Genomic DNA, 13,791 nt, shown 5'->3' on the forward strand with positions numbered 1-13,791 from the left:
ATGGCCTTTGATGCATAAGAGAATTTAATTTTAATGAAGTACAATTTAACAATGTTTTCTTTTGCTACATGTACTTTTGGTGTCATTTCTAAGAAACCATTGCCAAATTGAAGGTCGTGAATATTTGCCCTTATGTTTTCTTCTAAGAGGTTTATAGTGTCAGTTTTTAAGTTTGTTTTTAATCCATTTTGAGTTAATATTTGTATATGTTATAAGTAATCTAACTTCATTCTTCTGCATGTGGAGATCTAGGTTTCCCAAGGTCATTTGTTAAGAAGACACTTCCAGTTGTATACTCTTGGCAGCCTAGTAGAAAATTGATTGAATGTACACATATGGACTTATTTCTGGAATATATATTTTATTCCATGGATCTGTAAGCCTATCCTTATGCCACTACCACACTGTTTTGATTGCTACAACTTGGTAGTAAATTTTGAAATTGGGAAGTGTGAGTCTTCCAACTTTGTTCTACTTTTTCAAGATTGCTTTGGTTATCCAAGGTCTCTTTAAATTCCTTATGAATTTTAGATTATGTTTCTCAATTTCTGTAAAACCACCATTAAGATTTTAATGAATCTTAAATTATTAATGTTGAATTTGTATATCATTTTCAGTAATACTGTTGTCTAAGCAATAGCAAGTTCTCCAATTCATTCAGACAAAATATATTTTTTTCTTATTCCTTTTTTTTATGTTCAATTAGCCAACATATATATAATACAGCATTAGTTTTTGATTGATGTAGTGTTCAATGATTCATTAGTTGCATATAACACCCAGTGCTCATCACCACACATGCCCTCCTTATATTTTCATTTTTAAGGTACTCTTTGTTCTGTTTTATTTTTCAACAATGTTTTACAGTTTTCTGTGTACTAGTCTTGTGCCTCCTTAATCAAATTTATTCCTAAATATGCTTTCTCTTCTTTTTGATGCTACTATATACTGACTTTGTTTTCTTAATTTCGTTTTCAGGCTCTGGACTAATTTTAACTACATGTTTCAACTCTATATATTATCTATTGACTATTATAAAGATGAGGAAATTAGCATAGTAACACTTCCTTCATTGTCTCCTTCCTCCTATCATGAGAGAGTTGTGATTCTGGACAATCCTTAGCCTAAATTTGTGTTTATTGACTTATTTACCAAATTTATGTCTTCTCCCCTGGGGAAAATCCTCTCATGAAATTCTGACCTTCAAAAATTATGTGGGAAATCATGTTGAACCCTGTTAAGTCAGTATTTTTCTATATTGTGACCTGGAAAATGCTAATTATCCTTTTTTCTTCAAGTTGCCATTGCTCACCACTCTTTGTCAGCTAGGAAACTAATAAACACACACACACACACACACACACACACACACACGATGTTCCATTGATATGATTTCTCCTTCACCTCCACATCCTTTGCTTTTCTTCTATAAAGATCTGATCTGCAGAAACAGTCCCCATTTCTCCTTTGGTATTGTTCATGTTCTCAGGTTTATTTATTTAGATTACTACTTATCCAGATTATTATTGCATATGTCTACTATAACTCTGAATTTTACTTTTGGAGAAAGCTGTATCATATTGTAAATATGAAATTATATCTGGATATAAATATTATCTCTCATTTTTGTCCTTATTGCACAGATGTTTTGTATTTTGTGTCAGTTTGTGACATTGTTTTAAATTGATGATAGAGTGTTATCTATTACTATTTTGGGGGATATTTTTCAAAAGAAGGAAGAGGAGTTAAGAATAGCTACATTTCTAACTTGAAGTTTGAAACTCAACTGCTTTTTAAACTATATATTTATAATATATCATGACATGTATTACAAACCTGCTTTATTTTTCTCTTCATTATCATCAACATTCCTGCCATTTTCTTTTTTCAGATGAATTATGGATCAGTTTGTTATTTTCCACAAAAAGTATTCTAAACTTCATTAGGATTATATTTAATTCATACATTTATTTGTAGAGTTTTTAACTTTATAATAGTAAATCTTCCAGTGCAGGAATATTCCATGACTTTCTATTTACTCAGGAAAACTTCATAGATTGTTTTTCATTTAGGTCATTCAAATTTAATCTTAGATTTAGTTTCACATTTTTTATGGTATTGTACTGTTATGAATAGGAGATATGTTTATAATATTTTCAAATTGACCATTGCAAGTGCATAGGTAATCTATTTTTATGATAATCTCATATTTCACACTTTTCCAGACAATTCTAAAATATTTTGTAATCATTCTATTAGATTTTTTAAGTAGATGATCACAATTGCAAAAAGCCATAGTTTTGTCTCTTTCTTTCTAGTATAGAATATTTATTTATTTTTCATTACTTAGTGAAATAGTAAATAGTATTGGAATATTAGTGTGATATATGGTGCTCATATATTTCCTTTTGCTTTATTAAGAAAAATTCCCATATTTCTCAATTAAGTATAATATTTACCAGAAATTTATGAAAGTTACTATCATAAAATTTCAGAAATTTAGAAATATTTTTCTATTTTTAAAAAAATTAGGAAATGGTAAAATTTACAAAATGCAACTCTGGCATCTACTAAGGCAACCATATTTTTCTCCTTTATTCAATTCATGTGGACAAATATTATTAATAGGTGGCTATATTTGGTGATCTAATATTTTATTTAAGAACATTAAATCTGATCCTAAGTGAGTTTGGTATAAAAAGTATTTTTTTTTGTTAAATTTATTCCTAAGTATCTTATTCTTTTTAATGCTATCATACAGTGTGGCCTGGAGAGCTCAGTGAAGAGCAGACTGTGATCTCTCTGTTTTGAGACAGAGGTTTGGATGCAGTCACTTCTGCTATACACTCTATAAAAACTGAAGTTTTATAACTGAGGATGTGATGGCTTCAGAGAATGAGTTTGGAATCCGCATATCTCTAGGGACAGTGGCATCCACGATTTTGTCTTTTCATAATTCTTTCTCATTCATCTTCTTAAATAAATACTATATTTTTATATTCCTAAATATTTTAGAGTTGTGTTCTTCAATTTTGATTCATTAAGCTATCTGAAAATTTATACACATTATTTAAGAAATGAGTCCAATTTAAATATTTTTATTTTCTTTCAGCCTTAATGAAATATGATTGACAAATCAAAATTATATGTATATAGGCTGTACATTGTACCTTTTTTAAGGTAAACAAAATTGTGGTTTAATATACACATGCACTGTAAGATGATTATCACCATCAAGTTAATTAATACATTCATCATCTCATATAGTTATCTTTTTTTTGTGTGTGGTAAAAAGACTTAAGATTTTTCTCAACAAATTTCAAGTATATAATACAATGTTATTAACTATAGGCACATGATGTACATTACACTCCTGGAATTTATTCATCTTATAACTGAAATTTTGTATCCTTTGACCAACATCTCCCCATTTCCCCCACCACCCAGCACCTGACAACCACCATTTGACTCTCTGGTTTTAGGTATTTGATTTTGATTCCACCTATGAGTATTCCACAATACAGTATTGTCTTTCTGTGTCTGGATTATTTCACTCAGCATAGTGTTCTCCAGGTTCATCCATGTTGTCACAAATGGCAAGATTTTCTTCTTTTTATGACTAAATTATATTCAATTATATATATTATAGATATAATACATGTAGATGTAGATACATATAGATATATATTGTAATAGATATATATATAACATGTAATATATAATAAATACATAGTGTAATAGATATGTAATAATAATATATAATGCATAGATATATAGATATCTATTATAATATATATTATATTTATATATATATAATATTTTCTTTGTCTATCAACAACAGATATTTAGGTTGTTTCCATATCTTGGCTATTGTTATTCATAATAGCATTATTATTAATATTGTTAATAACATTATTCATGCTACAGTGGACATGGGAATGTACATATCTGTTTGAGATCCTGATTTAATTTCCTTTAGATATATACCCAGAAGTGGGATTGCTAGATCATATGGTATTTCTATTTTTAATTTTTTGAGGAGAATCCATACTGTTTTCCATAATAGCTGTACTAATGTACATCCTCACAAACTGTATAAGGGTTCCATTTTCTCTACACACTTGCCAAAACTTATCTCTTGTGTTTTTGATAATCGACATTCTATCAAGTGTAAGGTAATTTCTCATTGTGATTTTGATTCCATGATGGTTACTAATGTTGAACACCTTTTCATATACCTGGTGGCCATTTGTAGGTCTTCTTTGTAGAAATGTCTATTCAGACACTTTGCCCATTTTTAAACTGTGTCATTTGTTACTTTGCTATTGAGTCGTAGGTGTTCCCAATATATTTTGGATATTATCCTCTTATCAAATATACAGTTTGCAAATATTTTTTTCCATTCAAAAGATGGCCTTTTCATTTTGATTGTTGCCTTTACTGTAGAAAAGCTTTTTAATTTTATGTAGTTCCATGGTTGATTTTTTCATTTGTTGCCTTGCTTATGGTGTCATATCCAAAGATTCATTGTCAAGACCCATGTCAAGTAGCTTTTTCTTTATGTCTCTTTTAGGAGTTTTATGGTTTTGGGTATTACACTTAAGTCTTTAATCCATTTTGAGTTAATTTTTGTTAAGGATCCAGTTTCATTCTTTTGCATGTGGTTATCCAGTTTTGCCAAAGATATTGAAGAGACTATTCTTTCCCCATTGTGCATTTTTGGCAACCTTGACAAACATTAATTGACTGCCTATGTGAGGAATTATTCCTGGGCTCTTAATTCTGTTCCATTGGTTTATGTGTCTGTTTTTATGCCATTACCATACAGTTTTCATAGCTTTGTAATAACAGTTTGAAATGAGGAAGTGTGATGTCTCCACCTTTGTTCTTTCTCAAGATTGCTTCAGCTATTCAGGGTCTTTTTTGGTAGCATATGAATTTTAAGATTGCTTTTTCCTGTTTCTGTGAAAAATGCCATGGGAATTATATTGAATTTGTAGATTGCTTTGGGTAGCATGGAGAATTTAACAAAATTAATACTTTCAATCCATAAACATGGGATACCTTCCATTTATTTGTGTCTTCTTTCATTTCTTTCATAAATGTCTTGTAGTCTTATAGTTTTCAGTGTACAGATTATTAACCTCTATTGTTAAATTTATTCCTAAGTATCTTATTCTTTTTAATGCTATCATACAGTGTGGCCTGGAGAGCTCAGTGAAGAGCAGACTGTGATCTCTCTGTTTTGAGACAGAGGTTTGGATGCAGTCACTTCTGCTCTGACTCACAGAAAGCCACCAGGGAAAGCTGCCAGAGAACAAAATCCCCCCCAAAAATGGTTTTCACTGAGCCTATCCCCTCCCCCACAGGGGGCAGGGCAACTCTCCCAAGCAGGGTTGCCTGAGTAACAGCCCAGCAGGCCCCTCCCCCAGAAGACAGGCTGGAAGAACAAGAGGATGACAACCCTAAGTTCCCTATAAAGCAGGTGTATCTTGCTTAGGTTGTGGTTAATACTTTGGACTGTGTACATTCCCTCAACCACCCCTCAACAGAATGACTAAGAGGAGGAACCCCCAACAAAGAAAAGAATCAGAGACTGTGGCCTCTGCCACAGACCTAATGGATATGGATATAACCAAGATGTCAGAAATAGACTTCAGAGTAACAATTATGAAGTTGTTATGTATGCATGAGAAAAATATTAATGACAATATAGAATCTCTAAGGGCAGAAATGAGATCTAATCAGGCTGAACTTAAAAATGTTATGAATGAAATGCAATCTAAACTGGATCCTCTGACTGCCAGGGTAAATGAAGCAGAACGAATTAGTGAGCTAGAAGATAAGATGATAAAAAAGAAGGAAACCGAGGGGGCATGGGAAAAACAGATTAAAGCCCAAGGGATCAAACTGAGAGAAATTAATGACTCAATGAAATGTTCCAATATCAGAATGATTGGGATCCCTGAGGGGGTGGAGAGAGAGAGAGGTCTAGAAGATATACTTGAGTAAATTGTAGCTGAGAACGTCCCTAATCTGGGGAAGGAAACAAGCATTCGTGTCCAAGAGGCAAAGAGGACTCCTCCCAAGATCAATGAGAACAGACCTACACCACAACATATAATAGTACAATTAGTAAATCTTAGATCCAAGGAAACAATCCTGAGAGCGGTGAGGGGGAAGAGATTTCTTATGTACAGAGGGAGGAACATCAGAATAATGTCAGACCTGTCCACAGAGACCTGGCAAGCCAGAAAGGGCTGGCAAGACATATTCAGGGAACTAAATGAGAAGAACATGCAGCCAAAGATACTTTATCCAAGAAGGCTGTCATTCAGAATGGATGGAAAGGCAAGGAGCTTCCAAGACCAGCAGAGACTTTAATGCTATTATAAATAAAATTGTTTTCTTAATCTTATTTTTGGTTAGCTCATTGATAGCATATAGAAATAGAAATGATTTTTGTATATTAAGTTTGTGTCCTGCAGCTTTACTGAATTTATTTGTTAGTCCTAACATTTTTTTTTAATTTTTAAGGTTTTGCATATTTAAGATTATGTGAACTGGAGATAAATTTGACTAATCCTTTTCTCATTTGGACCCTCTTAATATTTTTTCCCTAATTGTTCTGTGCAGGACATCCAGTATTATGTTGAATGGAAGTGGTGAGAGTGGGCATCATTATCCTTTTCCTGATCTTAGGGGTAAAGCTTTCAGCTTTTTTACTAGTAAGTATGATGTTAGCTGTGGGCTTGTCCTATATGGCCTTTATTATATTAATGTATATTATTTCTATAACTATTTTATTAGAATTTTTGTCATGAAAGGATGTTCACTTTTGTAAAATAGCTTTTTCCTCATCTATTGAGATGATCATATGTTTTTTATCTTTCATTTTATCTTTCATTCTATTAATGTGGTATCACATTTATTGATTTACATGCATTGAACCATTCTTCCATCCCAGAGATAAATTCCAGTTGATCATGTTGTATGATCCTTTAATTTTATTTTATTTTCATATTTTTGTGCTTCAATGTGCCCTTGAATTTGTTTCTATATTTTGTTGAAAATTTTTGCATCAATATTCATTAAGGATGTTGGCATATAGTTTTCTTTTCTTGTAGTGCCCTTATCTGACTTTGGTATCAAGGTAATGCTGGTCTTGTAAAATGAATATTGGAGTTTTCCCTCCTCTTCGAATTTTTAGAAGATTTTAAGAAGGATTGACATCAACTGTTCTTTAAGTGTGGTAGAATTCACCTGTGAAGTCCTGGGCTTTTTTTTCTTGGGAGGATTTTGATTACTGATTCAATCTCCTTACTCTTTATTAGTCTGTTCAGATTTTCTATTTCTTCATGTTTCAGTTCTAGTAGATTGTATGTTTCTAGGAATTTATGTTGTCTAATTTGGTGGCATAAATTTTTTCATAACAGTCTCTCATGATACTCTATTTCTGTTGTAACATCTCTTCCATTATATTTTATTATTTGAGTCCTCTTTTTTTCTTGGTAAGTGTATCTAGAGGTTTGTCAGTTTTGTTTATTTTTTAATAAGCCAACCCAGTGTCTTTGGTATTTTCTATTCTTTTCTTTTTCTTTTTTTTTAATTTAAATTCAATTAGCCAACTTATACTGTTTTCTTATTCTCTATTTCATTTATTTCTGTTTTACACATTATTTTCTTTCTTATGCTAACTTCGGGTTTAGTTTGTTCTCCTAATTCCTTGAGGTGTAAAGTTAGGTTGTTTATTTGAGATATTTATTTTTTCTTAGCATATGCATTTATCACTATGAACTTCCCTCTCAGAACTGTTTATGGCGCATCCCATAAGTTTTGAGATGTACTTCCATTTTTGTTTGTTTCAAACGTTTTTTTAAGTTTCCCTTTGGTTTCTTCTTTGAACCATTGGTTGTTCAGAAATGTGTTATTCAATTTCCACATATTTGTAGATTTTCAAGTTTTATTTCTGTTATTGAATTTTAGTTTCATACCATTGTGGTTAGAAAAGACAGTTGGCATGATTTAAATCTTTTTAAATTTGCTAAGACTTGTTTTGCGAGCTAGCATATTATCTGTGCCAGAGAATGTTCCATGAGTACTTAAGAAGTATGTATATTTTACTGCTGTTGGAAGGAATGATCTTTATGTTTATTAGGTTTACATGATCTAAAGTATGGTTGAAGTCCAATGTTTCCTTATTGATTTTATGTCTGGATGATCTACCCATTGTTGAAAATGGGGTATTGAAGACGTCTACCATTACTGTATTTTTCTTTTTTTTAAAGATTTTATTTATTTATTTGACAGAAAGAGACACAGTGAGAGAGGGAATACAAGCAGGGGGAGTGGGAGAGGGAGAAGGAGGCTTCCCGCCAAGCAGGGAGCCTGATGTGGGGCTCAAACCCAGGACCCTGGGATCATGACCTGAGCTGAAGGCAGATGCCCAACGACTGAGCCACCCAGGCGCCCATTATTATTGTATTTTTCTATTTCCCCCTTCAATTCTGTTAGTATTTGTTTAATATATTTGTCATCTCTGATATTGAGTGCACATATATTTACAACTGTTTTATGCTCTCGATGTATTTATTCCTTTATCATAGTATAATGGTCTTCTTTGTCTCTTATAGTTTTTGACTTGAGGTATGTCTTGTCTGATATAACTATCTTTTTTGTCTTTGAGTTTTCATTTACATAGGTTATCTTTTTCCATCCCTTCTCTTTGAGCTAATATCTATATATATCTATATATATCTATATCTATATTTATATCTATATCTATATCTATATCTATCCTAATATCTATATATCCTTAAAGCTCAAGTGAGTCTCTTATATATAGCATATAGTTGGACCTTGTTTTTTTTCTTTTCGTTAAGATGTGCACTTTATTGAACTGGTCTCAAGTCAGTGAGTCAGTGTACTGGTAAGCCCTAGCAGCTTCCATGCCTCAACCATACTCCCAGGGAGACCAAAAGCCTTCATACATCTCAAGTTGTGGGGAGGGAGGGCATAGAAGGGGGCCATGATGGCAGACCATTCAAAATAAAACAAAAATAACAAGTATTAAAATGAAGATTTTTTTTAATGGACTGCATAATTTACACAGAAGCAATGCTATCACCCTCTCCTGTGTGAACTCCACAAGTACTGGCCTTTCTATCTCAGGGAGAAATGGAGTGGCTTTTGGGAAGGCAAGGGACTTCCTGTAACAATGAATCTCATGATATTTGGAGTGACTATTTTAGAAAAAGAACAATGTATAAAGTCCTTGACCACACTGTAATACTTTGGGGATGCTCTCCCCAACCAACTGCTGTTACCTTTACTGTTCTAGTCTTTAAATCCTGAGTCAATCACCAAAAACAAAATGAAAAATAAAACAAAGCAAAACAAAAAACCCAAAATAAAAAGAAATTTTAAAAAGTCAAAGACCAAAACACATAAAGCCATGCCAATCTCATTTTGTTTTCTGTGCAAGTTAGGTTTTGTCAAGAAGGGGTGTGACTAAAGTAACAGTCTGCCTAAAAGCATTTGCAGTGGATGATGAAGAGACCTTACTTGTGGTACTCCTGCTTGCTGATCCACATCTGCTGGAAGGTGGATAGTGAGACCAGAATGAAGCTGCTGATCCACCCAGAGTACTTGTGTTCAGAGGGTGTGATGATCTTGATCTTCATTGTGCTGGGTGCCAGGACAGTGATCTTCTGCATTCTGTCAGTGATGCTGGGGTATATGGTGGCCCCACCAGACAGCACCTTGTTGGTGTAGAGGTCCTTGCAGATGTTTACATCACACTTCATGATGGAGTTGGAGGTAGTTTCACAGATACCACAGGATTCCATGCCCAGGAAGGAAGGCTGGAAGAGTGCCTCAGGGCAGTAGAACTGCACATTGTCAATCGTGATGACCTGCCCATCTGGCAGCTCCTAATTCTTCTCCAGGGAGGAGCTGGAAGCCACAGTGGCCATCTCCTGCTCAAAGTCCAGGGCAATGTAGCAGAGCTTCTCCTTGATGTCACACATAATTTCCTGCTCAGCAATGGTGGTGAAGCTGTAGCCATGCTCCATGAGGATCTTCATGAGGTAGTCCATCAGGTCCCAGCCAGCCAATTCCAGATGCAGGATGGCTTGGAGGAGGGTGTACCCCTCGTAGATATGCAGAGTGTGGGTGACCCAGTCACCAAAGTCCAACACAATGCCAGTGGTATAATGAGAGGAGTACAGGACAGCATGGTCTGGATGGCCACCTACATGACTGGGATGTTGAAGGTCTCAAACATGATCTGGGTCATCTTCCCATGGTTGGCCTTGGGCTTCAGGATGGCCTTGGTTAGTAGCATGGGGTGCTGCTTGGGGGCCACATGCAAATCATTGTAGAAGTTGTGGTACCATATCTCCATGTCATCCCAGTTGGTGATGATACCATGCTCGATGAGGTACTTCAGGGTCAGGATGCCCTTCTTGCTCTGGGCCTCATCACCCATGTAGGAGTCCTCTGGCCCATGCCCACCATCACACCCTGGTGCCAGGGGTGCCCCACTGTGGAGGGGAAGACAGCCCTGGGGGCATCTTGGGCTGTGAAGCCAGCCTTGCACATGTTTATTAAATCATTTCAGCCATTCAATGCCTTTTGATTGGAGAATTTAAACCATTTACATTTAAAATAATTATTGCTATATAAGAACTTAGTAGTACTATCTTATCAATTATTAAATATAATTATATATAATTGAATTTGTATGTATTTATGAATGTACTTATATATTAAAATATATTACATATATACATATGTATAATTGGTATTTGCCTCATGTTTGTCTATCATCTTATTCATTTCTACCTTAATTTTAAGTGATTTAAAATATCTTTAGTACTCTATTTTATTTTTTCTAATGGTGTATTACATCTACTTTTTAGCATTTTTATTGATTTCTCTAGGGATCAACATGTGTATCCTTTTTAGAATTAATATTTTACCCTTTCACATAAAATGTAAGATTCTTATAGGAATTGAGGTCCATTTACCCCCATTAATTGTTCTGTTGTTTTTCATATCTAGTCCCATGAGTATTTTAAAACAAAATACAAAAAAAAAAAAAACTTTGAAAAGTCAGTTGTTTTTACAGAAATTAAGAGAAAAAATAGTCTTTTATATTTAACCACATATTAACCATTTCTGGCGTTTTTATTCCTTCCTGGAGATTTGAGATTCCATCTAATATGGTTGTCCATTATCCTAAAAAATTTCCTCCAGCATTATTTATTAAGGGTATTCTTGTAATTAATTCGCTCATCTTTTGTTTATCTGAAAAATCTTCATTTTTCTTCATTTATAAGAAATTTTTTCACTGTATAAAGAATTTTAACATTTTAGAATCATGTGGCCTCCATTGTTTCTGATAAGAAGGTCACAACAATTTTGTGTAAATTTCTCTCCTTTTATAATATAGCCTTTTTTTCTGTTTTCAAGATTTTCTCTGTACTCCGGTTTTCATCAGTTTTACTATGATGTTCTTAGATTTTATTTTATTTGTATGTTTTAAATTTGCTGCATACTGATATTTTTCACCAAATTTGGATGCTTTCAGGTATATTTTCTGATATTCTTTTTACTTTAGAGCAGTTTTAGATTTACAAAGTAATTTGAAGTTAGTACAAGAGCTCCCATTTCCCACACACCTACTTTCCCCTATTATTAACAACTTACCCTAGTGTGGTATGTTTGCTACAATGAATGGACCAATATTGATGCATTATTATAACTAAAAGACCACAATTTATTTAGATTTACTTAGTTTTTACTTAATGTCATTTTCTGCTTCAATATCCCATCCAAGATAATGCTTTATATTTAGTCATCATGTTGCTTTAAGTTTCTCTTGACAGTTTCTTAGACATTTCTTGATTTTGATAGCATTGGTAATTTTGAGGAATATTGATATTGTAGGATGTCTACCTTTATAGAAAACATAAATTTTAAGATGTCTGATATTTTTCTCATGGTTCGTTTGGGATTTATGATGTTTTGGAGGAATACCACAGAGATAAATTGCCATTTCCCTCACATCATATCAAGGGTACACTCTGTCAACATCACTTATCACTGATATTAACCATGATTACTCTGCTGAGGAAATATTTGTTAGTTTCATCCACTGTAAAGTTACTTTTTCCTCCTTTTTTGTGCTGTATTCTTTGGAAAGACGTCATTATGCAAAGCATAACCTTAGGTAAGGTATGGAGAGATATGCTCCACTTCACTGGAGGTGGAATATCTAAATGAACTATTTGGAAATTTTTCTGCATGGATTATTTGTCTCTTCTTCCTAATTTATTTATTCTTTCAACCATTCATTAATATAAACATGAATTTGAAGGTATTTATTTTCAACATTAGATTATTATCTCATACAGCTTTACTTACTGTGTTGCTCAAATTTCTAGACAGCTTTGGCCACGGGGAATTCACTTTCAGTTGCCTCATTTAATAATTTGTTGTGAGTCATATTTTTAGTACTTTTTTACTTTTTGGCACTACAGGTTCTTTTTTATACTTTCTTCCATAGTCCTAACTTAAGGTTTTTCTTCAATATGTCCTGACTTTTTTTGATTAGAGAATATAGTATTAGAAATCAAGTCTGATAGCTAGATGTGCACTTTGCTATTGGGGTGGCATTATTTCTATCCCTCTCAGCTACAAAGCATGGAAAAATGCATATGTATACTAACCCATGTACATAGTTATAAGTATTTTTATAAGAAATCATTTGTACCTATATTAAGCTAAATATGAGTTTATATAGATGTTTCAAACTCTAATTTATGAACACATTGATCATGTTACCTTCCTGCCCTTTCTTACTTGTAACCTCTCACTCCAATAGTGAGAAACCTGACTCCCTCCTTGCACTATGTGTTTATTTAATTGTTCAATTTCAGCATATGTTTATAGTGGAGTCAGAATTGTTTACCTCTACCCCTGAGGGAAATAACTTAATTCACTATAGTCCAGTGCTTATATACAGAGTCTTTTGCCTTTAATCTCCACTCATTTCCAAAACTATTTAGGTTAGAAACTTTATCCCTCACCCTCTACAGTGTGTCTGTTTCATGCATTTTGTATACATTTTTAATACAGTGAGATTGTTTTGTTACGTCATGTGATCCATCCTGAGGTCCCTTAATCTCCTAAGTGATTTTTTTAAATTTATATTCATTTAGGGTCACTCATGTACTATAAATTTCCATGGATTTTCATCAATGCACAGTGTCATGTATCTACCCTTTTAGTATCAGAAAGATTAGTTTCACTGCTCTGAAAATTTCTATTTGCTTTAACTAGTCAACCCTCCCCTTTTCTCCTGAAGCCCTAGAAATCATCAATCTTTCTACTGTTGCTATGTTTTGTTTTTCATTTTCTGGAATGTTATATAAATACAGTATGCAACCCATACAGACTGGCTTCTTTCACTTAGCAATATACATTTAAGATTCATCTATGGCTTTTCATGACTTGATAACATTCATTTTCATCATGGAATAATATTTTATTTTATAAATGTACCAATGTTGTTTTTTCATTCACTACTGAACAGTATTTTGGTTACTTCAAGCTTTTGACAATTATGACTAAATCTCCTGTAAACATTATCATTCAGCCTGCAGCTTTCTGAAGTCATTTGTATAAATCCCTAGGAGCATGATTGCTGGTTCATAAATTCATATGTTTATGACATGTTTATTTATAAAAAGAACTGTGTTTATCTATGTTTGTCTGTGTAAGAAA

The 13,791-nt window shown here is 33.2% G+C and overlaps 1 pseudogene; it reads right to left on the reverse strand.

Moving 5' to 3' along the window:
* Window positions 1-9,527: 9,527 nt before the first annotated feature.
* LOC118528493 (actin, cytoplasmic 1 pseudogene) lies at window positions 9,528-10,602 on the reverse strand (annotated as a pseudogene).
* Window positions 10,603-13,791: the final 3,189 nt, after the last annotated feature.

The sequence above is a fragment of the Halichoerus grypus genome, chromosome X (assembly GCF_964656455.1).
Source record: "Halichoerus grypus chromosome X, mHalGry1.hap1.1, whole genome shotgun sequence".
NCBI lineage: Eukaryota > Metazoa > Chordata > Mammalia > Carnivora > Phocidae > Halichoerus > Halichoerus grypus.